Genomic DNA, 27,597 nt, shown 5'->3' with positions numbered 1-27,597 from the left:
AGATGGTAGCACATAAACAAATGGGGCAGTTGCAGGCTTGGGGAAATTTGTTTCTGTACCACAGCAGACTTCCAGATCCAAATGGTGCCCACATTTTATTGTACTTTCCAAATGGCATTGTTGTTCATCACATTGCTTAAGTTTTAGTCTCTAATATAGAGTCTTCGATAACTCTAATAGATTCTTCCTAGTATGTTTTCCAAGACTGAATTCAATTCTCGATTAGACAGACTAATGTCAGTACAACCAGAATGATGGTCTTGGATTTGGCTTTATTCTGTGGGACCAAGAAAAAATGTTCCGATTTGACACATGGTATTGTAATCGGTGTTTTCATTCCCATCCAATAGCTTATTTAATTGCATTCATAAATAAAGAAGGAGATATGGTTATTTTCCATATCGTCTGGTCCTTTTTGGGTTCTACTCATCACATTTGGGATGCACACTGCACATGATGTCTCGAATAAGATTTTGTTTCTGTTTGACCTTGTTGTTCATCTATATTATTTCTTTTGTCAATTCTTGAACCATTCGATATTTTTCCCTCCCTCAATGAACAATAGCGTGTCCTAATGCTCTCTCAGGCTGTTACCCTCTTGCTGGTTTACTTTTGAGAATTCATTACCTCATCATCTTCCCATGTTTTCTGTATCTTTCCTATTTACTCCAGCCAAGCCTTTTGTATCTTCTATTCCTAACCATTCTGTCAAATTTTATTTCTTTTGCAATTCATCCTCTTCATTCTAATCTTTTCACTTCCCACTACTCTTGTTTCTGAAGTGTTACTGGCAATCCTTTTATCAATGCTTCTATCGTTTTGTCTATTAATATGAATAACTCCATTGATTTAATTCTGTTGATGTGATCAAACATATATTTAACATAACCAGTATAATCTTAGTCCATGTTATTCTATTATACATTTCTTGACTCTATTACATTCAGTCCATTGGTACAGGGATTAGGTAATTCTGCTGATCAGGTGGGTTCCTTTTTTTTCAAATTCTGTTGTATTGTTCTTTTACTTCAATTCTGCTTTTGCAGGAAACATTGCACTGTTTATTCCCCCTTTGTTATCCCTACGTATGTTTTTCATTTCTCTTTCCATATGTTGTCTTTGGCATGGCTATTGTGGGCACAACATCAAAAATGGTATCTATTTTTTATTCAGCATTTTTACTTTTTTATAGGTTTATTCTGATCCCCATGAAATAATATGAATTGAATATTCTTTCTTCAGTTTTGAATGGCCAACTTCAGGTAGGTCTTTCCCAATTCATCCATAATTTAATGTAGACTCTCCCAGGAACTCCATCCCCACACATGCATCCTTTAAGCACCTGACCTAACAATAGAAGATGTCCCCTCTGTGGTTTTGTAGCTAGCGATAAACTATTTACATATTATAAAATGTACTCTGGTTTAGAAGATACTCATGAGATCTGTTCTTTCTGAGTATGTGAGGTAGATGGCAGGAGCTTGACTGGGGACACAATGAGGAGAAACAATCAAAATTAGAACTGTACAGTTTTAAAAATGTTTCAGGATTGGTGAAAATTGCAGTTTATGTAAACGTATCTATGCAGACAGGAGGAAATGCAATGAAAGCTTCAAAAAGCATGGATTTTTGGTTTTATTTAAGTGATAATCACCATAGTATGCTCTCCCATGACAGGTGGTGAATTTAACTGGAGGGTTACAGCACCTTAAATGAAGTTAGGAAGGCAGGGCCTTCATGGTGACCTCAACCTATGTGGGAATCGAACCCATATTGTTAGCATTATTCTGCAATCACAAACCAGCAATACAGCTAACTGAAATAGCCAATTCTGCAGCAACATGGAGTATGAGAACAAAAGCTATGAAAATGTATTCAGTGTTCCTACCACTATGCACTTTGTTCAATTTTGTGTTATTTGTCATATTTGACTATTCCAATGTACTGCAATAAAGAACTGCAGAAACGAGAGATCTGAAACAAAAACAGAAAGTGCTGGTCTGACAGCATTTGAAGCTCAGCCATTCTGACAAAGGATCACTGGACTCAAAATGTTAACTCAATTTTTCTCTCAACAGGTTGTGCAGGACATGCTGAATTTGGACAATCCTACTGTTCTGGGATCAAGGCTGGTGATCCTTCACTGCACTCCCTTGAAGGCAATATTATCTTTCCTGAGATAAGGAGACCAGTACTCCAGGAGCAGTCAAAGTAAGCTCCTATACAATTAAAGCAATGCTTCACCACTCCTTAACTCAAATCCTCTCGCAATAAAGGCTAACATTCTATCAGTCTTTCAAAAAGCTGGCTGCATTTCTGCGTTAGCCTTTCGTGAATTTTGTACGTCTATAGTGTCCAATGTTGTGGTGTCCCTGACTCTATTACATTCAGTCCATTGGCACAGGGATTAGGTAGTTCAGCTGACCAGGTGGGTTTAAGAAATATTTTAAGAAATATTCTGCAATCTGTTCGTCCTACCAAAGTACCTACCTCACATACACTCCTAATGCTACGTTCTTACCCATTCACTAAGCCCGGCTAAATCTTCCTGAAGACCCGCTACATCATTCAGGAAACATACATTCCCACTTAGCTTTGTAGTATCTGCATAAACGTGACATTTAGTCCCCACCTCTGAATCATTGATATATGATGAACAACTGGTTCTGATCATTGTAGTCCCCCACTAGTCACAGTTTGAAACATGAGGACAACCCCTTTGTTGCTACTGTACCTGATAGTCCACCATTTATCCATGCCAGTACATTACCACCTATCCCATGTGCTTTAATTTTTCTAACTAGCCTGCTGTGGGAGATCTTTTCAAACATCTTCTGAAAATCTAAGTAGTACTTCAATCAGCTCTCCCTTATTAATTCTGCATAATCTTCAAAAAGTTCAAAATTTTTCTATTCACAGATCCATGCCCAATCAGATCATTATTAGCCATATATCTATTTATCACATCCTTTATTACATAATGTTAACATTTCCTGATTCTTAGTATCCTATTCAGCTGTATCTTAGTGCCTTTTTCCTTTTGGATCCTGGACTACAATTTTACCCCATAGAGCAACTGCTCTTATCTAGTTAACTGCAACAGTTGACATAACAGAAAGTGCTGGAAATAGCGAGTTTTGAGAAGATTTGTGGAATTGTGGAAAATTTGTGAAGTGCTGGAAATATTCAGCCAGTCAGGCACATCTGTGTAGAGTGAAGCAGAGATAATGTCTCAAGTTAAATATAATTCTGCAGAACCTTTTGATTTTTTAACAGTTGACAACTGTGCAACTAATTTCCAGAGTCACTTGAATGGTTAAAGAACAGTTTAATATGAGGGATTGGTGATAGTGGGAGGAATAGACCTCAGGCCAGCGTGTTGGTATAGTAGTAATGTTCTGGGCTAGTAATCTAGACCCCAGGCTAATGCTCTGCTTTATTAAATTCTAAAAATCTGGAATAAGAAGTTGGCCTAATGGTGACTATGTAACGGCTGACTGTCAACAAAAGTCCATCTGGATCACTTTAGTGAGGGAAATCTTCCATTCTTATCTTGTATGACTTAAGTATGATTCCAGGCTCACAGCAATGTGGTTGCTACTTAACTGATACATGGGTCATAAATGCTAGCCTTGCCCATGAGACAGTCATTCTGTAAAAGAATGCAACAAAAACATATAATTTCCGATGGTTTTCTCTAGGTGACTCTGTGGGATGTTATTGATGCATCCCTGGGAGAAATGTTATTGCTGGTCTGGCAATGGGTGCTCCTACACCTCTGCAACTTCACTTCTCTTCGTTTTCTTGAGCTCTGTGACACCCATGTGGGAGGGCTTAACTTTAAATTGAAGTCAATAATCAATTTACAAACATCATTAATGTCTCACGGTCTTTAATTGCATCAATAACTACCGCCCAATTTTAATATGGAAAATCCTGAGTTCAGCAAGAAGGCTATTGCCCCAACCTCCAAGTAAGCCTCAGTTAAGTCTGCAAGGGATTGCATTTGAACCTTTTTCTGATGAAGGGTCTAGGCCCGAAACGTTAGCTTTTGTGCTTCTAAGATGATGCTTGGCCTGCTGTGTTCATCCAGCTCCACACTTTGTTATCTCGGATTCTCCAGCATCTGCAGTTCCCATTACCTGTGCATTTGAACCTGGTTGTGGTCATTTTAAAATTCATTCAAGGGATGTGGGCATCATTATAGGCCATCGCTAATTATCTTGGAGAAGTTAATGAATATTTTTTAATCACAATAACTTCCCCTACCTAGGAAGTACCATCTTTAAGGAGAGTGATGTAGAGATCAACTTCATACAGCAATGCACAAAGCACCATCAAGCCCCCAGTGATTCCACATGGTCTGAGCAAAAAGCTGCAACTTTACATGTCCATTGTAATACAAATTGCAATCTATGCCAGTGTGACATGGAAGAAAACAGCAAAGGTGTCAGGTATAGAGATAACAAAGTGTGGAGCTGGATGAACACAGCAGGCCAAGCAGCATCTCAGGAGCACAAAAACTGATGTTTCGGGCCTATGATAGTGAAAGGAGTTGGAAGGTGGGAAGCAACTTTGGAAGACAGTAAGCAAAAGTTAAATCATGCCGGCTGGGCTACAGGGGCATAAGAAATAAGAGCAGGAGTGGACCATTTGGCCCATTGAGCCTGCTGTGAAAAGATTATTGGCTGAACTGATAATCACCTCATCTCCACTTTCTTGATTACCTTCACATACTGTGATTCCCTTCTGGAAGTCTTAGAAAGAGGATCAGAGAACAGACTAGAAAAGATCAGAAGGGAAAAGTGAATGCAGTCAAGGAACTAAGGTTTCAGGAAAGGTATTGTCACTATGAATTGGAATTTTGTGGCATACGCTATTGTTTCAATATTGATAATTTCATATTCAGATCAAATGTATTAAAACAAATTGGCTAATTGAGCTATGAAGTTTCCTATCTGTGAGGCTTCATTTTCTTCTGTGATTGGTTTGTAAGATGTAATACTTTTTGTGCATGAATAGCTTGCATTTATTTTGTAAATATTGTGTGTACTTTTTATTTTCTGGGCTGCATCATTTGTTAGAGAATCATTTACATTTCAACTACTTGAAGTGTGTGTGTGTGTGTGTGTGTGTGTGTGTGTGTGTGTGTGTGTGTGTGTGTGTGAGAGAGAGAGAGAGAGAGAGAGTTTTTTGGACATATTTGAATAATTTTTGTTCTTACCAGGGCACAGGTCTGAGGGCTCAGAAAAATACAGAATAGATGGTAGAAAGCCTTAATTTTAAAAAAAGGTTGGCCATGGAAGTTATTCAACAAACTAACTAAATTAGACAAAAGAGGACTGAAGGCTCAACATGAAATCAGGATGCCATTTTGGGGGAAGTGTGATACAGGTCCTGCTTAGTTCAACTTCAAACAGAAGGTATGAAAGTGTTTTTTGAGTGTAGGAGATCTTTGTGAAATGGGTTTGGGGTTGACATAATAGTTTCTAAGCAGGTCTGGCAACATCCACAGTATTCTGTTCTTGCTTCAATATAGTTTCTTGTAAGCATAGACCATCCTGATATATAAATACCAAAGCAGACATAGGTATTGCAAAGACAGGGCAGTTGACAGGTGGGGGCAAATTATGGGACAGGACTAGCACTGGATGCAGAATAAGGCTCTTCATGGATATTATTGGTGATTAAGAACAAGACATGATATAAAGTGAAAAGAAGATAAAGGACAACAGGGGATAGGATAAAGCCCAAACAGAAATTAAGGTTATTTATTGAATTTGACACTGTTTTTCAACATTACTACATTAATTACTTAAATTAACAGCCTCATATTACAGTTCAATCAGTGCAATTTGAGCTCAGAACCAGTGGATGAGAATCTTCCTGGATGGAACCACAAGTCAAAGAATTCAGTCTATAGATAACAAGATGTAGAGCTGGATGAACACAGCACACCATACAGCATCAGACGAGCAGGAAAGCTGACATTTCGGGCCTAGACCCTTCTTCAGGAGAAGGGTCTAGGCCCGAAATGCCAGCTTCCTGTTCCTCGGATGCTGCTTGGCCTGCTGTGTTCATCCAGCTCTACACTTTGTTATCTCAGATTCTCCAGCATCTGCAGTTCCTACTAACTCTGAATTCAGGCAATAGTTTTGTAGGCCTAATCTCTTTGACCCAGTAACAAAGCCTTTTGAATTTGCTTATTATGACAAAACAGGAAGTAGAAAGCTGACTTTTACTTTTGCTACTAAACTCACGCAGAAACCATTCGCAGTAGATTGGAACCAACAAAATGTGAGGAAATTTAGGAAGGAAATCCGCAATGAATGACTAATCAATAATGCTCAATGAATTTCTAAAGCTGTTCCTTGTGAATCTTTACTTCTGTCAGTTAGAGTTGAAGTGTGAACTACGATCTGAAGAGACAAGTCCTTGTGGGATCTCTTCAGGCATTGGATGTTCATTTTGAACATATTGACTATAATTTCTTTCAAAGTAAGAGAGAATCCTCTGTCATTCTTGTGTGAAAAGCTTACTGTAGGGTATAATACCTCAGGTGCAGAGAGAATGACAGATGCTTATGAAGACAGTGGTGCATAATATGCGCTGACATTTCCGATTATTATTAAACTCCAGCAATCTCTCCAGGGGAAATAAGTTGGTAATGGCAATGCTGTTATTTGTACATCTAACTATTGATGGTATAGGAAGCCTCTCAGTGTTTTTCTGTGCTCGACTTCTTTTCAAATTCTTTGATTGGTGTGTTCCTGGCTAAGCCAGCATTTATTACTCATCACTCATTGCCCTTGAGAAGGCTGGTGAGCCACTTCTTTGAACTGCTGCAATTCTTGGAGTGGAAAGACATTCACAGTGCTGCTACGCAGGAAAGTAACTCCAGGATCTCAGTGACAGCAGAGGAACAGTGAGATCATTCCACAATGTTGTCTGACTTACAGGGAAACTTCCAGGTAGTGGTGTTCCAATGCAACTGCTGGATTCTAGGTGGTAGAGGTGGTTGGTTTGGAAGGTGCTGTTGAAGAAGCATTGGTAAATCACTTCTGTAAACATTGTAGATACTGTACATTATGTCTGGGTGGATGCTTAAAGGAGATAAATAAGGACTTTTAGAACCTGGAGCATCTACATAATGACGTCATTGAGTGAGGTGCTTCCCAATGAGTATGAAAAGCAAAATATGGATGGAGTTAGTTACTGGTGTATATGCAATTCATTGAGAGCAGCATGTGTAGAGAACAGTTTTTCAATAATGCACCAATAAGTTTAGAGCCTATTTTATCTCAGACTATAACTTGTTAATATTAATATGCAGTAAACAAAGTTCTAAAGAAGATTAAACCTGAAGACTGCTCTTGACCTTGTCTTTAACTCTAACTCCTAGTTATGGGCATAAAACCACATAACAAAAGATGAAGGCAGCAATGTGATTTATTGCTTAGAAAAACATGGCAGGAGTGAAGATAAAGAAACAGCCCTGAAATCATTTGGAGAAGAGCAGAGCTCAAGCAATGATTTTTTTTGAAAAGTCATCAGTACAACTTTAAGTACAGCAGCTAGAAGAGCCACAAAGCTGAACAGCAGTTGTGAGGGGAAAATCTCTGAACTGAAAGCTCCTGCAGAAAAACCATTAAAGATAACGGTAGGTTAAAAGAAAAGCTTTTTAAGGCCTGTAATAATGGAGACAAACACTGAAGGGAAATGAAAAAGTAGTGAGAGCATTAAAAGCTCACTTGTGGCCAAATCCAGATCAAGCATCCACAAAAGGACACTGATTAATAGACATTCAAAGCAGATTTAATTCTGAAGAGGAAAAAGCTTGAAAACTAGGTTGGGGATCAGAGGTCAAACTTCTGACAATCATTTGGCAGTTTTAGAACATAGAACATAGAACAGTACAGCACAGAACAGGCCCTTCAGCCCACGATGTTGTGCCGACCATTGATCCTCATGTATGCACCCTCAAATTTCTGTGACCATATGCATGTCCAGCAGTCTCTTAAATGTCCCCAATGACCTTGCTTCCACAACTGCTGCTGGCAACACATTCCATGCTCTCACAACTCTCTGTGTAAAGAACCCGCCTCTGACATCCCCTCTATACTTTCCTCCAACCAGCTTAAAACTATGACCCCTTGTGTTAGCCATTTCTGCCCTGGGAAATAGTCTCTGGCTATCAACTCTATCTATGCCTCTCATTATCTTGTATACCTCAATTAGGTCCCCTCTCCTCCTTCTTTTCTCCAATGAAAAGAGTCCGAGCTCAGTCAACCTCTCTTCATAAGATAAGCCCTCCAGCCCAGGCAGAATCCTGGTAAACCTCCTCTGAACCCTCTCCAAAGCATCCACATCTTTCCTATAATAGGCAACCAGAACTGGACGCAGTATTCCAAGTGCGGTCTAACCAAAGTTTTATAGAGCTGCAACAAGAGCTCACGACTCTTAAACTCAATCCCCCTGTTAATGAAAGCCAAAACACCATATGCTTTCTTAACAACCCTGTCCACTTGGGTAGCCATTTTAAGGGATCTATGTATCTGCACACCAAGATCCCTCTGTTCCTCCACACTGCCAAGAATCCTATCCTTAATCCTGTACTCAGCTTTCAAATTCGACCTTCCAAAATGCATCACCTCACATTTATCCAGGTTGAACTCCATCTGCCACCTCTCAGCTCATCGCTGCATCCTGTCAATGTCCCGCTGCAGCCTACAACAGCCCTCTATACTGTCAAAGACACCTCCAATCTTTGTGTTGTCTGCAAACTTGTTGACCCATCCTTCAATCCCCTCATCCAAGTCATTAATAAAAATTACAAACAGTAGAGGCCCAAGGACAGAGCCCTGTGGAACACCACTCACCACTGATTTCCAGGCAGAATATTTTCCTTCTACTACCACTCGCTGTCTTCTGTTGGCCAGCCAATTCTGTATCCAGACAGCTACGTTCCTCTGTATCCCATTCCTCTTGACCTTCTGAATGAGCCTACCATGGGGAACCTTATCAAATGCCTTGCTGAAGTCCATATACACCACATCCACAGCTCGACCCTCATCAACTTTTCTAGTCACATCCTCAAAGAACTCGATAAAGTTTGTGATGCATGACCTGCCCCTCACAAAGCCGTGTTGACTGCATTTAATCAAGCCATGCTCTTCCAGATGGTCATAAATCCTATCCCTCAGAATCCTTTCTAACACCTTGCAGACGACAGACGTGAGACTTATTGGTCTGTAATTGCCGGGGATTTCTCTATTTCCTTTCTTGAAGAGAGGAATTACATTTGCCTCTCTCCAGTCCTCGGGTATGACTCCAGTGGAGAGCAAGGATGCAAAGATCTTTGCAAGTGGCGAAGCAATTGCATTTCTCGTTTCCCAAAGCAGCCGAGGACAAATCTGGTCCGGGCCTGGCGACTTGTCAATCTTAATGTTTGACAAAATTTTCAGCACATCAGCTTCCTCTATCTCTATCCATTCCAGCATGCACACCTGCTCTTCGAAGGTTTCATTCACTATAAAGTTCGTTTCTTTCGTAAAGACAGAAGCAAAAAACTCATTTAGGGCTTCCCCTACCTCCTCAGACTCCACACACAAGTTCCCTATGCTATCCCTGATTGGCCCTACTCTTTCTTTGACCATTCTCTTATTCCTCACATAAGTGTAAAATGCCAAGGTATTCTCCCTAATCCGTTCTGCCAAGCCTTTCTCATGTCCCCTCCTGGCTCTCCTCAGACCATTTTTGAGCTCTTTCCTTGCCTGCCTGTAATCCTCTAGAGCTGAGCTTGACCCTTGCTTCCTCCACCTTATGTAAGCTACCTTCTTCCTTTTGACGAGAAGCTCCACCGCTCTCGTCATCCAAGGTTCCTTTATCTTACCCCTTCTTGCCTGTCTCAGAGGGACATATTTATTCATCACTCGCAACAACTGTTCCTTAAACAGTCTCCACATGTCTATAGTGCCTTTACCATGGAACAATTGCTCCCAGTCTATGCTTCCTAACTCATGTCTAATCGCATCATAGTTTCCTCTTCCCTAATTAAATATCCTCCCATTTTGCCTAATCCTCTCCTTCTCCATAGCTATGTAGAATGTGAGGCAGTTATGGTCACTATCACCAAAATGCTCTCCCACCACAAGATCTGATACCTGGCTCGTTTCTGAGCACCAAGTCTAGAATGGCCTCTCCCCTCGTCGGCCTGTCAATGTACTGAGTTAGGAAACCCTCCTGAACACACCTTACAAAAACAGCTCCATTCAAATCTTCTGCTCGAAGGAGGTTCCAATCAATATTGGGAAAGCTTAAGTCACCCATTGCAACAACCCTACTACGTCTGCACTTTTCCAAAATCTGCTGACCTATGCTTTCTTCAATCTCCCTGCTGCTATTGGGGGGCCTGTAGTAAACCCCTAACGAGGTGACTACTCCCTTGCTGTTCCTAATTTCCACCCACACTGACTCGGTAGGAAAATCTTCATCGACAATGGAAGCTTCTGTAGCTGTGATACCCTCTCTGATTAGCAGTGCTACACCCCCTCCTCTTTTTCCCCCCTCCCTATTCTTTTTAAATGTTCTAAACCCTGGAACATCCAGCAACCATTCCTGCCCATGAGAAACCCATGTCTCTGTTATGGCCACAACATCATAGCACCAGGTACTGATCCATGCTCTAAGTTCATCACTTATTTTAAACTACTTATTTGACAGCAAATTTGTCAAGAAGCAAGTTAAAGGAAATTTTCAGCAACAGGCTTAAGATACATTGATGAAATTAAAAATAAGAATTGTTTCTTGGAATTCAAAGTTTCAGAATCATATGTAATGGTTGGTTTGGATGAGAAAATCCAGTTTTATTCAGTAGCTAAGAAATTTTATTGATTTTTACTTGCTAGAAAGTGCTGTTGGAGACAAATGAATTCAACTGTGATCATATGGTTTGAAATTTGGTAAAATTACCTTGGACAGATGGCAGCCATCTTTTATGAAATCAAAAGATCCGTGAATCTTGCCATTTCGAGAATGTTTCTACCTCACAGTTCCTTTCAGCCATACTGGAAATGAAAATGCCACATACTTGGTCAAGATGGCGAAGGAGTAGGACGCTCCAACTGGAGCTCCTTCACTCCTGTTTATTTCCTGTTTCCTTCTTTTCTTTCCCCCCCTTTTGGGACTTGACCCTGATATAAAGCGGGCTGGAGGCATGGAGTGGAATGGGCTGGAGGGAACAATGCAGGGATGGCCAGCATGCTCTGAGTGGAGAGTGATTGAAGAGGTTACTAGGAGAGCATTACCGTGGTGGGGTGGGTCTTTGAATTTGGCAGCATTCTCATAGTAATGAGCTGTGTGAATAGAGTCCATGAATGGGAAGTTGGTTGCCATGATGGTCTGGGCTGTGCTCACAACCTCCTGTAGTTTCTTATGGTCCTGAGAAGAGCAGTTACCATACCAGGCCCTTATTCACCCAAGCAATATGCCTTCAATGGTGCAACTGTAAAAATTGGTGAGGGTCCTTATGGAGATGCTGAATTTCCTAAGCCACCTGAAGAAGAAGAGGCATTTTCTTGCCTTCTTGACCATTGCATCTACATGGGAAGTCCAGGATATATTGTCGGCTGTTATCACTCCTCGGAACTTGATACTGTTAAACCCTTACCCCGTTGATGTAGATGGGAGCATGTTCTCCTCCTTTTTGAAGTCAATGTTCAGTTGTTAGCTTTGCCAACATTGTGAAAGAGGTTATTATCTTTGCACCATGTCACCAAGCCCTGTATCTCCTTCCTGTATTCTGACTCATTATTGTTTGATATCCGCTCTACCATGGTGATGCTGTCAGCAAATCTGTGGATGGTGTTTGTCTGGAATTTGACAAAGCAGTGGTGGGTGTATGAGGAGTACAGAAGGGGGGTGAGGACACATCCTTGGAGGGCTGCAATGTTGAGTGTTATTGTGGAGGAGGCACAGTTACCTATCCTCACTGATTGTGGCCTGGGGTCAGAAAGCTGAGGATCCAGTTGCAGAGGGTAGACCTGAGACCTGGATCTCGGAGTTTTGAGATCAGTCTGGAGGGGCTAATGGCATTGAAGCTGGAGCAGTAGTCGATGAGCAGGAGTCTGATGCAGGTGTACTTGTTGTCCACATGTTTCAGGGATGTGCACAGAGCTAGAATTATGGCATCCGCTGTGAACCTGTTATGTTAGTGAGCAAATTGTAGAGGATTGAGGCCAGCTGGCAGACTGGAATTGATGTGGGCCATGACCAACCTCTCGAAGCACTTCATGACTATTGAGGTCAGAGCCATTGGGAGATAGTCATTAAGGCACGTTGCATGTGCTTTCTTAGGTACTAGGAAATTGGTGGTTCGTCAAAGATCCTAAGATTGAAAATGGCGATACTCACAGATTAATGGACATTTATGAATCATTAGACACTTAAGCAATCTATGGCCAAGTGCAGCAAAACCTGGACAATATCCAGGTCTAGACTGAGATGTGACAAGAAATATTTGTGCCAGACAATGATCATAAACACCAAAAGGGAATCCAACCATCATTACCTAATTTTCAATGGCATTGCCTTCTCTAAATCCCTCACTATCAACATCCTGGGGGTTACTTTTGACTAGAAACTGAACTGGACAAGCTATATAAAGAGATAATGGGAATTGCAGATGCTGGAGAATTCCAAGATAATAAAATGTGAGGCTGGATGAACACAGCAGGTCAAGCAGCATCTCAGGAGCACAAAAGCTGACGTTTCGGGCCTAGACCCTTAAGGGTCTAGGCCCGAAACGTCAGCTTTTGTGCTCCTGAGATGCTGCTTGGCCTGCTGTGTTCATCCAGCCTCACATTTTATTATCAAGCTATATAAAGACTATGGCTACAAGAACAGGTCAGATGCTTGGACTACTGCAGCAAATAATGCATCTCCTGATGCCCAAAACCTGTCTACCATCTACAAGGCACAAGTTAAGAGTGTGATGGGATAGTCCCCACCTGCCTGGATGGGTGCAGCTGTAACAACATTTCAAGAATCTTGACACCGTCCAGGGTAAAACAGCTTACTTGATTGGCACCACATCCACAAACATTCACTTCCCTCCACCATCAACACGCAGCAGCAGTAGCATGTCCCATCTACAAGATTCACTGCAACAACTCACCATGGCTCGTTCAACTGTACATTTCAAACTTATAACTACTACTATATAGAAGGACTAGATAGTGGGTACATGTGAATATTGCCACCTGCAAGTTCCTCTCCAAGCCACTCACCATCCTGACTTGGAAATATATCCCATTCCCTCAGCACCAGTGCTTTAAACTATTGAAACTCCCTCCCTAAGACCATCATTGTTGTACCTACACCAAATGGACTTCAGTGGTTCAAGAAGACAGCTCAAGGGAAATTAGGGATGGACAATAAATGCTGGCCCAGCCAGAGACACCGATACGCAACGAATGAATTTATAAGAAAACCAGCCTGGTTCTTTCTGGCCACCCCTCTGCTATGGCTTGCCATTTTCTTTCAACAATATTCATTTCTGCTGAATGGTGGACCTCAGTTTATTACGGGGCCATTTTTTTTTGTCTTCAGTACTTCCGCATAAGAAATATTGAATATTGGACTGTGGTGCCCAAGGCTGAATGAATGAGTGAAATTTATGGTATACAAAGAACAAAGAACAAAGAAAATTACAGCACAGGAACAGGCCCTTCGGCCCTCCAAGCCTGCGCCGATCAAGACCCTCTGTCTAACCTGTCATCTATTTTCTAACGGTCTGTGTTTATTTGCTCCCTGCCCATCCATGTACCTGTCCAAATATATCTTAAAAGACGCTAACTTGTCTGCGTCTACCACCTCCACTGGCAACGCGTTCCAGGCACCCACCACCCTCTGTGTAAAGAACTTTCCACGCATATCTCCCTTAAACTTTCCTCCTCTCACTTTGAACTCATGACCCCTAGTAATTGAGTCCCCAACTCTGGGAAAAAGCTTTTTGCTATCCACCCTGTCTATATCCCTCATGATTTCGTAGACCTCAATCAGGTCCCCCCTCAAACTCCGTCTTTCTAATGAAAATAATCCTAATCTACTCAACCTCTCTTCATAGCTGGTGCCCTCCATACCAGGCAACAACCTGGTGAACCTCCTCTGCACCCTCTCCAAAGCATCCACATCCTTTTGGTAATGTGGTGACCAGAACTGTACACAGTACTCCAAATGTGGCCAAACTAAAGTCCTATACAACTGCAACTTGACCTGCCAACTCTTGTACTCAATACCCTGTCCAGTGAAGGAAAGCATGCCATATGCCTTCTTGACCACCCTATTGACCTGTGTTGCCACCTTCAGGGCACAATGGACCTGAACACCCAGATCTCTCTGTTTACCAATTTTCCTTAGGACTTTTCCATTTACTGTATAGTTCGCCCCTGAATTTGATCGTCCAAAATGCATCACCTCGCATTTGCCCGGATTGAACTCCATCTGCCATTTATCTGCCCAACTCTCCAGTCTATCTATATTCTGCTGTAATCTCTGACAGTCCCCTTCACTATCTGCTACTCCACCAATCTTAGTGTCATCTGCAAACTTGCTAATCAGACCACCTACACCTTCCTCCAAACCATTTACATATATCACAAACAACAGTGGTCCCAGCACAGATCCCTGTGGAACACCACTGGTAACAGGTCTCCAATTCGAGAAACTCCTTTCTACTAGTACTCTCTGTCTCCTGTGTCCTAGCCAGTTTTTTTTATCCATCTGGCTAGCACACCCTGGGCCCCATGTGACTTCACTTTCTCCATCAGCCTGCCATGGGGAACCTTATCAAATGCCTTACTGAAGTCCATGTATATGACATCTACAGCCTTTCCCTCATCAATCAACTTTGTCACATCGTCAAAGAATTCTGTTAAGTTGGTAAGACATGACCTGCCCTGCACAAAACCATGTTGCCTATCACTGATAAGCCCATCTTCTTCCAAATGGGAATAGATCCTATCCCTCAATATCTTCTCCAGTAGCTTCCCTACCACTGATGTCAGGCTCACCGGTCGATAATTACCTGGATTATTCTTGCTGCCCTTCTTAAATAAGGGGACAACATTAGCAAGTCTCCAGTCCTCCGGGACCTCACCTTTGTCTAAGGATGCTGCAAAGATATCTGTTAAGGCCCTCGCTATTTCCTCTCTCGCTTCCCTGAGAACCCTGGGATGGATCCCATCTGGACCTGGGAACTTGTCCACCTTAATGTCCTTTAGGATACCCAACACTTCCTCCTTCCTTATGTCTACTTGACCTAGAGTAAGCAAACATCTATCCCTAACCTCAACATCCGTCATGTCCCTCTCCTTGGTGAATACCGATGCAAAGTACTCATTAAGAATGTCACCCATTTTCTCTGACTCAGTGCATAACTTTCCTTCTTTGTCCTTAAGTGGGCCAATCCTTTCTCTAGTTACCCTCTTGCTCTTTGTATATGAATAAAAGGCTTTGCGATTTTCTTTAACCATGTTTGCCAGAAATATCTCATGTCCTCTCTTAGCCCTCTTAATCCCTCGTTTCAGATTCGCTCTACATTCCTGATATTCTTGCAAAGCTTTGTCTGTCTTCAGTCACCTAGCCCTCATGCATGCTTCCTTTTTCCTCTTGTCTAGACTCACAATTTCACTTGTCATCCATGGTTCCTTAATCTTGTCATTTCTATTCCTCATTTTCACAGGAACATCTCTCTCATGCATGCTAAACAACCTCTCCATTAAAAGCTTCACACATATCAAATCAAATGTGGATTTACCTTCAAACAGTTTCTCCCAATCTACATTCCCCAGATCCTGCCGAATCTTGGTATAGTCGGCCTTCCCCCAGTTTCGTACTCCTCCTTTAGGACCACTCCCATCCTTGTCCGTGAGTGTTGTAAAACTCATGGAATTGTGGTCGCTATTTCCAAAGTAGCCCCCTACTGTAATATCAACCACCTGCCCGGGTTCATTTCCCAACACCAGGTCCACTATGGCCCCTTCCCGAGTTGGACTACATACATACTGCTCTTGAAAACCCTCCTGGACACATCTTACAAATTCTGCACCATCTTGACCCCTGACACTGAGTGAATCCCAGTCAATGTTGGGAAAATTAATATCTCCCATAACCACCACCCTGTTTCTCCTATACCTTTCCATTACCTGTTTACATATTTGTACCTCTATCTCATGTTCACTGTTGGGAGGCCTGTAGTACAGCCCCAACATTGTTACTGCATCCTTCCTATTTCTGAGTTCTACCCATATTGCCTCACTGCTTGAGTCCTCCAAGGGGCCCTCCTTCAGTACGGCTGTGACATTGTTTTTGACCAGTACTGCAACTCCTCCACCCCTTTTCCCTCCCTCTCTATCCCGCCTGAAGCATCGATAGCCTGGGACAACTAGTTGCCAATCATGCCCTTCTCTCAACCAAGTCTCAGTAATAGCAATAACATTGTAATTCCAGGTACCGATCCAAGCCCTAAGCTCATCTGCCTTATCTACTACACTTCTCGCATTAAAACAAATGCACCTCAGACCACTTGTTCCTTTGTGTTCATCATCTGCTCCCCGACTACTATTCCCTTTAGTCACACTGACTCCATTATCTAGTTCCCCACAGGCTATCGTTACTACCTCTTTTCTGCCCAATATTTGGTTCCCATCCCCCTGCCACATTAGTTTAAACCTTCCCCACAGCATTAGCAAAAACACCCCCAAGGACATTGGTTCCAGTCCGGCCCAGGTGTAGACTGTCCAATTTGTAATAGTCCCACATTCCCCAGAACCAGTTCCAATGTCCCAAAAATCTGAACCCCTCCCTCCTACACCATCTCTCAAGCCACGCATTCATCCTGGCTATTCTTTCATTTCTGCACTGACTAGCACGTGGCACTGGTAGCAATCCTGAGATTACTACCTTTGAGGTCCTACTTTTTAACTTGGCACCTAACTCCCTAAATTCTGCTTGTAGGACATCATCCCGTTTTCTGCCTATACGTTGGTGCCTATATGCACGACGACAAATGGCTGTTCACCCTCCCCCTTCAGAATGTTCTGCAGCCGATCGGAGACATCCCCGACCTGTGCACCTCAGCCGCTGCCCAAATAAATGAAGACTGCTCCCGCTCGAGGTAAGCTTTTTAAAGTGGGCAAAAAAACCCTTACCTTCCCGGCAGCCTCCTGATGCTCTCTCTGTCCCTCTCTCTCGCTCTCCTCCCGAAAATGAAGACCGCTCCCTGAACCACTCAATTAAGAAGATTCCAGATTTGATTTGCTAAGTTACCTGGTACTTCAGAAACACCATTTGAGGTGCTACAGTTATTTTCAGTGTTAATGAGGTAGGAAAGAAGAGTCAAACTGGGTTATCGCGCCTATAGTTCTGCTGCAAAGAAATAGTTGAATTTTCTGCTGACATAGATTGTATACTGCTACCGATGAAATTGGATGAAAGCACTAGAAAGTAGCACCTGCTTATAAATCTGTACCTGAGAAGACTTTTATTAGAGAAGAACAGAAAATGGTCAAGGAACTCTATATTGAAGAAGAAAGAGTTGTATTGAAGTTTGTAACCTTCCATGACCTCAAAATGTCCCAAAAGACTTTGCAGTCAATTAAGTGCTTTTGAAATGCAGTCACTGTTGTCATGTTAGAAGCATGACATTTAATTCATTCACAACGAACTCCCACAAAACCCAATCAGATAATGAAATACTGCTTTTATTATTATTGATATTGGTTGAGAGATATATATTCCAGGGACTCCAACAGAATTGTCCTGTTCTTCAGCAAAGTGCCATGGTGTCTTAAACATTCACCTGATGGGCCAGATGAGACATTGGGTTAACATTTTACCCAAAAGATGAGCTTCTGACAATCCAGCATCAAATCAGTATTTCACGGGAATGTGAGCCGAGATTTTGAACTCAAGTCTGCAGAATGGGCCTTGAGCCTATATTGAGTTTGAACCTACAGAGCTTTAATCACTGTGAAGCAGTAATGCATTCCTCCTTCTGGAGGAGGACCTTTGGTATTCACATTGACTAATTGTTCATTTAACAATTCAATGCAGGTCTCAATGCTTTGGTAACTGAAATGATTGTCTTTTGGTCTGAGGAAATGTTCACTGACGTGATGAATTATTCATGGATCACTGCTATGATATCCGTTTGGCACACACTCTGGGATTTAATATGATGGATATGGGCAAGATGATGGATATGGGTATTGAGAACACAACAATACCCTATGGGGGAGAGATAATGGGAACTGCAGATGCTGGAGATTCCAAGATAATAAAATGTGAGGCTGGATGAACACAGCAGGCCAAGCAGCATCTCAGGAGCACAAAAGCTGACGTTTCGGGCCTAGACCCTTCATCAGAGAGGGGGATGGGGGGAGGGAACTGGAATAAATAGGGAGAGAGGGGGAGGCGGACCGAAGATGGAGAGTAAAGAAGATAGGTGGAGAGGGTGTAGGTGGGGAGGTAGGGAGGGGATAGGTCAGTCCAGGGAAGACGGACAGGTCAAGGAGGTGGGATGAGGTTAGTAGGTAGCTGGGGGTGCGGCTTGGGGTGGGAGGAAGGGATGGGTGAGAGGAAGAACCGGTTAGGGAGGCAGAGACAGGTTGGACTGGTTTTGGGATGCAGTGGGTGGGGGGGAAGAGCTGGGCTGGTTGTGTGGTGCAGTGGGGGGAGGGGATGAACTGGGCTGGTTTAGGGATGCAGTGGGGGAAGGGGAGATTTTGAAACTGGTGAAGTCCACATTGATACCATATGGCTGCAGGGTTCCCAGGCGGAATATGAGTTGCTGTTCCTGCAACCTTCGGGTGGCATCATTGTGGCAGTGCAGGAGGCCCATGATGGACATGTCATCAAGAGAATGGGAGGGGGAGTGGAAATGGTTTGCGACTGGGAGGTGCAGTTGTTTGTTGCGAACTGAGCGGAGGTGTTCTGCCAAGCGGTCCCCAAGCCTCCGCTTGGTTTCCCCAATGTAGAGAAAGCCGCACCGGGTACAGTGGATGCAGTATACCACATTGGCAGATGTGCAGGTGAACCTCTGCTTAATGTGGAATGTCATCTTGGGGCCTGGGATGGGGGTGAGGGAGGAGGTGTGGGGACAAGTGTAGCATTTCCTGCGGTTGCAGGGGAAGGTGCCGGGTGTGGTGGGGTTGGAGGGCAGTGTGGAGCGAACAAGGGAGTCACGGAGAGAGTGGTCTCTCCGGAAAGCAGACAGGGGTGGGGATGGAAAAATGTCTTGGGTGGTGGGGTCGGATTGTAAATGGCGGAAGTGTCGGAGGATAATGCGTTGTATCCGGAGGTTGGTAGGGTGGTGTGTGAGAACGAGGGGGATCCTCTTGGGGCGGTTGTGGCGGGGGCGGGGTGTGAGGGATGTGTCGCGGGAAATGCGGGAGACGCGGTCAAGGGCGTTCTCAATCACCGTGGGGGGGAAGTTGCGGTCCTTAAAGAACTTGGACATCTGGGATGTGCGGGAGTGGAATGTCTTATCGTGGGAGCAGATGCGGCGGAGGCGGAGGAATTGGGAATAGGGGATGGAATTTTTGCAGGAGGGTGGGTGGGAGGAGGTGTATTCTAGGTAGCTGTGGGAGTCGGTGGGCTTGAAATGGACATCAGTTACAAGCTGGTTGCCTGAGATGGAGACTGAGAGGTCCAGGAAGGTGAGGGATGTGCTGGAGATGGCCCAGGTGAACTGAAGGTTGGGGTGGAAGGTGTTGGTGAAGTGGATGAACTGTTCGAGCTCCTCGACTCCATTTTCCATCTGGACTCCATTTTCTCCCCTTTGGTCCAGGAACTCCCCACCTATGTCCGTGACACCACCCACGCCCTCCACCTCCTCCAGGACTTCCAATTCCCTGGCCCCCAACACCTCATATTCACCATGGACGTCCAGTCCCTGTACACCTGCATTCCGCATGGAGATGGCCTCAAGGCCCTCCGCTTCTTCCTGTCCCGCAGGCCCGACCAGGCCCCCTCCACCGACACTCTCATCCGCCTAGCGGAACTCGTCCTCACACTCAACAACTTCTCTTTTGACTCCTCCCACTTCCTACAGACTAAGGGGGTGGCCATGGGCACCCGCATGGGCTCCAGCTATGCCTGCCTCTTTGTAGGTTACGTGGAACAGTCCATCTTCCGCACCTACACAGGCCCCAAACCCCACCTCTTCCTCCGGTACATTGATGACTGTATCGGCGCCGCCTCTTGCTCCCCAGAGGAGCTCGAACAGTTCATCCACTTCACCAACACCTTCCACCCCAACCTTCAGTTCACCTGGGCCATCTCCAGCACATCCCTCACCTTCCTGGACCTCTCAGTCTCCATCTCAGGCAACCAGCTTGTAACTGATGTCCATTTCAAGCCCACCGACTCCCACAGCTACCTAGAATACACCTCCTCCCACCCACCCTCCTGCAAAAATTCCATCCCCTATTCCCAATTCCTCCGCCTCCGCCGCATCTGCTCCCACGATAAGACATTCCACTCCCGCACATCCCAGATGTCCAAGTTCTTTAAGGACCGCAACTTCCCCCCCACGGTGATTGAGAACGCCCTTGACCGCGTCTCTCGCATTTCCCGCGACACATCCCTCACACCCCGCCCCCGCCACAACCGCCCCAAGAGGATCCCCCTCGTTCTCACACACCACCCTACCAACCTCCGGATACAACGCATTATCCTCCGACACTTCCGCCATTTACAATCCGACCCCACCACCCAAGACATTTTTCCATCCCCACCCCTGTCTGCTTTCCGGAGAGACCACTCTCTCCGTGACTCCCTTGTTCGCTCCACACTGCCCTCCAACCCCACCACACCCGGCACCTTCCCCTGCAACCGCAGGAAATGCTACACTTGTCCCCACACCTCCTCCCTCACCCCCATCCCAGGCCCCAAGATGACATTCCACATTAAGCAGAGGTTCACCTGCACATCTGCCAATGTGGTATACTGCATCCACTGTACCCGGTGCGGCTTTCTCTACATTGGGGAAACCAAGCGGAGGCTTGGGGACCGCTTTGCAGAACACCTCCGCTCAGTTCGCAACAAACAACTGCACCTCCCAGTCGCAAACCATTTCCACTCCCCCTCCCATTCTCTTGATGACATGTCCATCATGGGCCTCCTGCACTGCCACAATGATGCCACCCGAAGGTTGCAGGAACAGCAACTCATATTCCGCCTGGGAACCCTGCAGTCATATGGTATCAATGTGGACTTCACCAGTTTCAAAATCTCCCCTTCCCCCACTGCATCCCTAAACCAGCCCAGTTCATCCCCTCCCCCCACTGCACCACACAACCAGCCCAGCTCTTCCCCCCCACCCACTGCATCCCAAAACCAGTCCAACCTGTCTCTGCCTCCCTAACCGGTTCTTCCTCTCACCCATCCCTTCCTCCCACCCCAAGCCGCACCCCCAGCTACCTACTAACCTCATCCCACCTCCTTGACCTGTCCGTCTTCCCTGGACTGACCTATCCCCTCCCTACCTCCCCACCTACACCCTCTCCACCTATCTTCTTTACTCTCCATCTTCGGTCCGCCTCCCCCTCTCTCCCTATTTATTCCAGTTCCCTCCCCCCATCCCCCTCTCTGATGAAGGGTCTAGGCCCGAAACGTCAGCTTTTGTGCTCCTGAGATGCTGCTTGGCCTGCTGTGTTCATCCAGCCTCACATTTTAATACCCTATGGGGCATCACTGGGGCCAAACGGAAAGTGAACTGTAAACTTTAGCTTTATTATACTTGTTGTTGTTCCAGTTTAAGAAGGATTGCATTAAATCATTCAGACAATGCCCTCTTGATCATTCATCTACTCTTCTAGCCTCCAGTTCATTTCCTCATGAGGTGATTTAAAAGCATTAAATAGAATGTTAAGCCAAGGTCTTCCGGACAATGTTGATGCTGTGCACGTAGTTACTGCCCTTGGAGATTTTTGCAACCCAACCTTCTTGTATATTTTTGTCTGGGATTTTGATCCTAGTTGAAGGAGCAATAGATCAGCACAGCCATCTCAGCAAAAAGCCAGCGAGCATAGTAGATGAATCACCCCCTTCTCACATCACGAGTTGCTGTATTCAGGTAAGTTTTTAAAGGTCTCACACCTCACAGTGGGTGATTGGGTAATGGGTAAGTTGGGTGTGGGATTGTCAGGACAGGGATCTGGTTGGAAGGGGTTGTCAACTGGCATCAGGCCAAGAGGGAATAGTTAGTTGGATGGTGGGGAGTAATGGATGAGTCTTGGACAGTTGGTTGGGAGGGTGTTGTCATGTCAGAAAGGTAGGTTGGGCTGAATTTTGGATGATGGAAGTGGGTATGATTCTGGTGCTCAGTTCAGTTAAGCTTGTTAATTATTGAGTGTGATCAGGTATCAACCAGCCTAACAATAGATTTTCAGGTAAGTCCTGCATCTCACTGACACTGAGCTCTGGATCTAAGGTAGTCACAGTGGGTCTCAGGTCAATTAAATCAGCCCGTCAGGAGTTTAAATATCCCAGCACCTTCTGCACCTCTGTGCCTGTAGGGTCCCCGCTCACACCTCCCAGTATTAGTTCAGATTTTAACAAAATAGATACCAAAAGGTTAAGGTCGTGGAAATTTTTGAAGAAATCATTTTGTCTGTTGCTGACCCTCTGAAAAAAGGGAATAATGAGAGAATTGGGAGAGAGGTTGGAGGAAGATGGAGGGAGGAGGGGAAAGTGAAGTTTGGAGGGGAGAAGAGAGACAATATAAGAGGGAGAGGAAGGGTGGGACATAGCGAGGAAGTGGAAGGTAAAGTGGGAGGGAGAGAGAGAAAGGGTAGAGAAAGAAGAGAGAGAGGGAAAGTGGTGAGGAGGGAGTAAGAGGAAAAGTACTGCCCCCAAACACTGTGATGTGGGTGGAATCATAGTGGGTATGGAGTCCTTTATTTTGCACAGCAGGGTGGCTGGCTACTGTGTCTTCTGGACAGCAGACTGTGTACTAGAAGGAGAACTGCCCTTCCTCGTGCCTGGCACTATCACATTTCCCTTCACTCTGTCATCTGAGCTGTTGGGCATACAGACTGCATACTGGCAGCCAAAGTCATTACAAATTCTGGCAGGATTCAGGGAGTGAGGGGGCAACATTCATGTCGAATAAAGCCCAGAGAGCATTAAAGTGAGTAAATCCCATCATTACTTACCTACAGCCAAAGATGATGCCAAATGAAAACCGAAAGAAGTGCAGATGCTGTCAATCAGGAACAAAAACAAAATTGTTGGAACAGCTCAGCAGGTCTGGCAGCGTCTGTGAAGATTCTGAGGAAGGGTCACCAGACCCGAAATGTTAACTCTGTTTTTCCCTTCGCTGATGCTGCCAGACTTGCTGAGCTTTTCTAGCTATGATGCCAAGTGACCTGTGATTAAACCTGCAAGCAATATTAGATGTGACTCTAGGACTGTTTTTGATGCAATTTGTACAGCCTAAGTCCGGGCTTCGGATGGAAGGTCTGACATTCTTTGAAAAGAGAGAAGGCTTCATTTGCTGCAGAGGAGTCAGTGCTTCTAGTGGTTGCAACATACTGTTTCAACACCACAGACTGTTGGTGGGGTCTGCCCCTGCCTGGGGTGGGCTAGAGGATTCACCCAGCATCGCCAGGTCACATGTCATCCTGGAGCCCAGGGTAGGGCTGAATCTGAGACTGACCTGCCACATGCTGATATCACTTGGAACATGTTCAAACTGGTTGAGGACTCAGTAAAAATGTTACATTACTGCGTTTTGGTGAGGGGCATTCGGTTACTGGGAACACTTTTGCCTGAGGCGTTATCCATTCTTGTATGTAAAGTGGAGCAGGTTCTCGTTATCCCTGTGGGACCCAGAGAATACCCTCCTGTCAATTCTAGGGGGAAAGGGCTGCTCCATAATTCCTGGTTGTGTTTCAATCTCATACTTCTGGCCTTTGGCTACCCAGTGCAGAGATCTAGAGTTGGATTGCTCTTGATCCTGTCCAAGGTGATTATTAACTGGGTCCAACAGCCTGCCAAAAAACAAGTCTAACTGTCCAGCCTCCGTCTGCAGCTACATCCACACTATGATATCTCTGCCAGGACACCATGTGAGTTCCACCAGTATGGCTGAGGCCTTCTTTGACTGATAAGTGCAGGGCAAGGAAAGGCTGGATCTTATTATCATGCCCAGAAATTATAGTTTAATTTAAGTGAGCAAATTTACTTTGGAGATAATAGGAAATGCTGATGCTGGAGAATCTGAGATAACAAGGTGCAGAGCTGGATGAACAAAGCAGGCCAAGCAGCATCAGAGAAGCAGGAAGGCTGACGTTTCAGGTGTGGACCCTTCATCAGAGAAGAAGGATCCAGACCTGAAACATCAGCTTTCCTGCTCCTCTGATGCTGTTTGGCCTGCTGTGTTCATCCAGCTCTACACCTTGTTATCTCAAATTTACTTTGGAGTCTGGTTTGATTTTGTTAAACAGGTATGTATTAATGGGGTTTACAAAATGTGAACAGATTGGAACTATGGTTTCTATTTTAACAGTTACCTTTGTAATATGCATCTGTGTAAAAATAAATGCCTCTAAAACAATACAAATATTGGCTCCTGTTCCATCCTTCTGACGTGTGTACCTGTAACTGGGTCTGTGGAACTTTCAGGCTGTCTGTCATTTCTCTTCCAAATCTTTCACTGTTCACGTGATCAACTCCTTTATTGTCCCCAACCAGACTTTGTTTCTTCCTAACTACCCTTTTACTTTTCCTATTTTTCAGCACCTGTCCTATTTTGCTTTCTGTGTCCTGTCAGTCTTTCTACACACCTCCTCTTGCATAATTTCTAAAATATTTGTTTCTCCTGGCCAATGTGAACATCCCAGGCTTTTCAAGAATTAGATTTTCTCTGTCACACCAGGCACTGTACATCATTGGTCTCAAGAGCACTTAAACCAAAAAAGGGCTGGTTTAAAATGTAACATAGCAATCAACATAGTTTTAGCTGCAGGTCCCAAGGAAACAAAATTCACACTCCTCCATGTTACCAGATTATTTTGAAACGTGGTCCCTGTATTTTTTGTACGGCTGTGGACATACATTATTTATCCTAGAACTAGCTTGTCCAATATCTTTCAGCTTGCTATGCAGCTTGATGGCAATCTTATTGGTTACAGTTTTGGTGTCAATTTAGTGAGTATCTGCTGGAAAGACCCAGAGAAGGCAGGTCATGACACTAATCAGCATGTTCCGCGTTTAAGGTTTCTGCACAAATTAGTTGCTCCCATATAGGAAAGTGAGATAGGAATGAACAGGCCACCTGCATTGAGTGTGCACCTTGTACAAGTGTAGGTTCAGCTGTCTTCCCTGGCACTCTAGGAAGCATGGGTGATGGCAGGATAATTTAAGGATTACTGGACTCAAATTGTTGAATCTTCTTTTCTCTCCTCCGATGCTGCCAGATCTGCTGAGTTTCTTAACCATTTTGTTTGTTTCAGCTCTTCAGAATCATCAGCTCTTTGTTTTACTTATAATAAAATAAGCAGTGTTCAGTGAAATGGTTCAATGTTTCTTTGCTTTTGCATCACTAAAAGTAGTTAATACCTGTGTGCGTGTGTGCGCGTGCGCATGTTTGCGCGTGTGTGTGTGTGAGAGAGAGATTTAAATGCGAGAACCACTGGAAATTGCTTAGGGTTGCAAATGTTTGGAATGTTAGGTGACTGAGGTACTACAAAAGCCCATAAGATCAGGGTGCTACAAGCTGATGGTAAGAATTACAATTGCTGCCTTGCTGGTTTTTGTGTAAAAGCAAGCTGAAAAGGCTACAGAAGATGCCCTAATTCCTTTCAGAATAGTAAGCAATGAAATTGTGTACAAAATGTGTCTGTTCAGGGCTTGAAGATATACCAAAAATAGATCCATGTGCAAGTACTCTACTGCCTTGTATTATAAGACCATAGAAAAAGGCTGTTCAGCCTCTTGAACGTGTTCCACCATTCAATAAGATTGAGGGTCATTGAATATTCCTCATGTACACATTCCTGCTGTTTTCTTGTAACCCTTGATTCTCCTACTGATCAACAATATATCTATCTCAACCTTAACTAAAAAAGCACTACTCTTCGCCGTATTTTTAGGTTTGTTTGTTAAGGTGCACCTTCAGGGAAGAAGTTTCAGTAAACATTAACTGTCTCTCTAGATGGGACATCATGATGCACAACATAACATCCCAATCAATCAAGCACTTTTATTGAAATTGTTGTCAACAGCGAGACAACAGACACTGTACGTACTGGGTAAGCACATACGGTGAAATTAGTGTTACTGTTTGCACGTGACACCGCTCATTGATAGGCTGGAACATTCAAACTCATTGTAAGCATCGTGATTTATTAAATGTTCTGCAATATAAATGGATCCAACAACACTTGTAAATTGCTGGGAGATACTGTTTACTGTTGGTGCTGAGAACAATGCTACATTTGACAATAAGACAATACCAGGAACTCAAACAAAAGCCAGTTCAAATCATGCATCTTTTTAAATTAAGAAATCAAACTGAAAAGGCAAAAGCCATACAGCAGATCAAGGCCAACAGTGGAAAGAATGGAGAGGATTACAAAGTAAACCAGAATATAGATAATATGAAGTGCACATTCTAAAAGGTTGCTTGAGGGAGTAACAAAACAAAGGTTTTGACTTCCTGTGAAAGAATGAATGGGAATAGGCAGCAACGTGATGAATCTTGATTTGAACATAATGACGATCATGAAAAGGAAGAGTACATAAGGAGCTGCACTTGACCCCTAGGGGAACAAGAAAGAACATTCACAAAAATAGTTGTATCAATTAAATGAGAATGAAATGTGCTCAGTTAGTCAAATGTTTTCTTCTATCATGTTCAGGAATATGACAGAAGGGTCTCTCCCAATATGGAAACAGTTGTCAGATCTTCCTGGAGCGCTCCAAGAAGGAAGCAGAGACAGAAGTTTTAATTACGTCTGATGTGGCTTTTTAAACCTCTTTCCCTAGTTTCCTCCAGCCTTAATGTAAACAAAACTTGAGGGTTCATGTTGACTTTTTAAAATTGTAGTTAAGAACAATGGTTTCCCTTCTCCTAATCCACCAAAGCTTGCCCTGTCATTCCAACCTACATTAGCCCCAAATTTATGGATTCTTTTTTCATGCTCTGTCTCTCCATATGCCTTCTCCTAACTTCTCTATCTGTTGCACTGAGATGTTATTGGGATAACATCACATTGATTTCTATATTTTTTATAAATTAATGTCCTTTAACTGCTTACACATATGTATGAGGACACTGCCTTAAAACTTCCTGCCCAACTAGAATTAGGTGTAAACCTTTGTAACTCTTTAGCTTCCTACACATAGGTATGCAGACGCTGCCTTAAGCTTCCTGGCTGAATAGAATTAAAGATAAACTGTGCAAATCTTTGTCTTCCTGCACTGGGGTATGTGGAAACTGTCTCAAATAAAATTGTGAGGAGCATTTGTAAAGGTGTGAGACTTCTGAAGAATGTAACTTCTGTTTCTGCTAAAAGGGGCCAGGGCACT

The sequence above is a fragment of the Stegostoma tigrinum genome, chromosome 17, assembly GCF_030684315.1.
Source record: "Stegostoma tigrinum isolate sSteTig4 chromosome 17, sSteTig4.hap1, whole genome shotgun sequence".
NCBI lineage: Eukaryota > Metazoa > Chordata > Chondrichthyes > Orectolobiformes > Stegostomatidae > Stegostoma > Stegostoma tigrinum.
Note: the sequence above shows the minus strand (reverse complement) of the source record.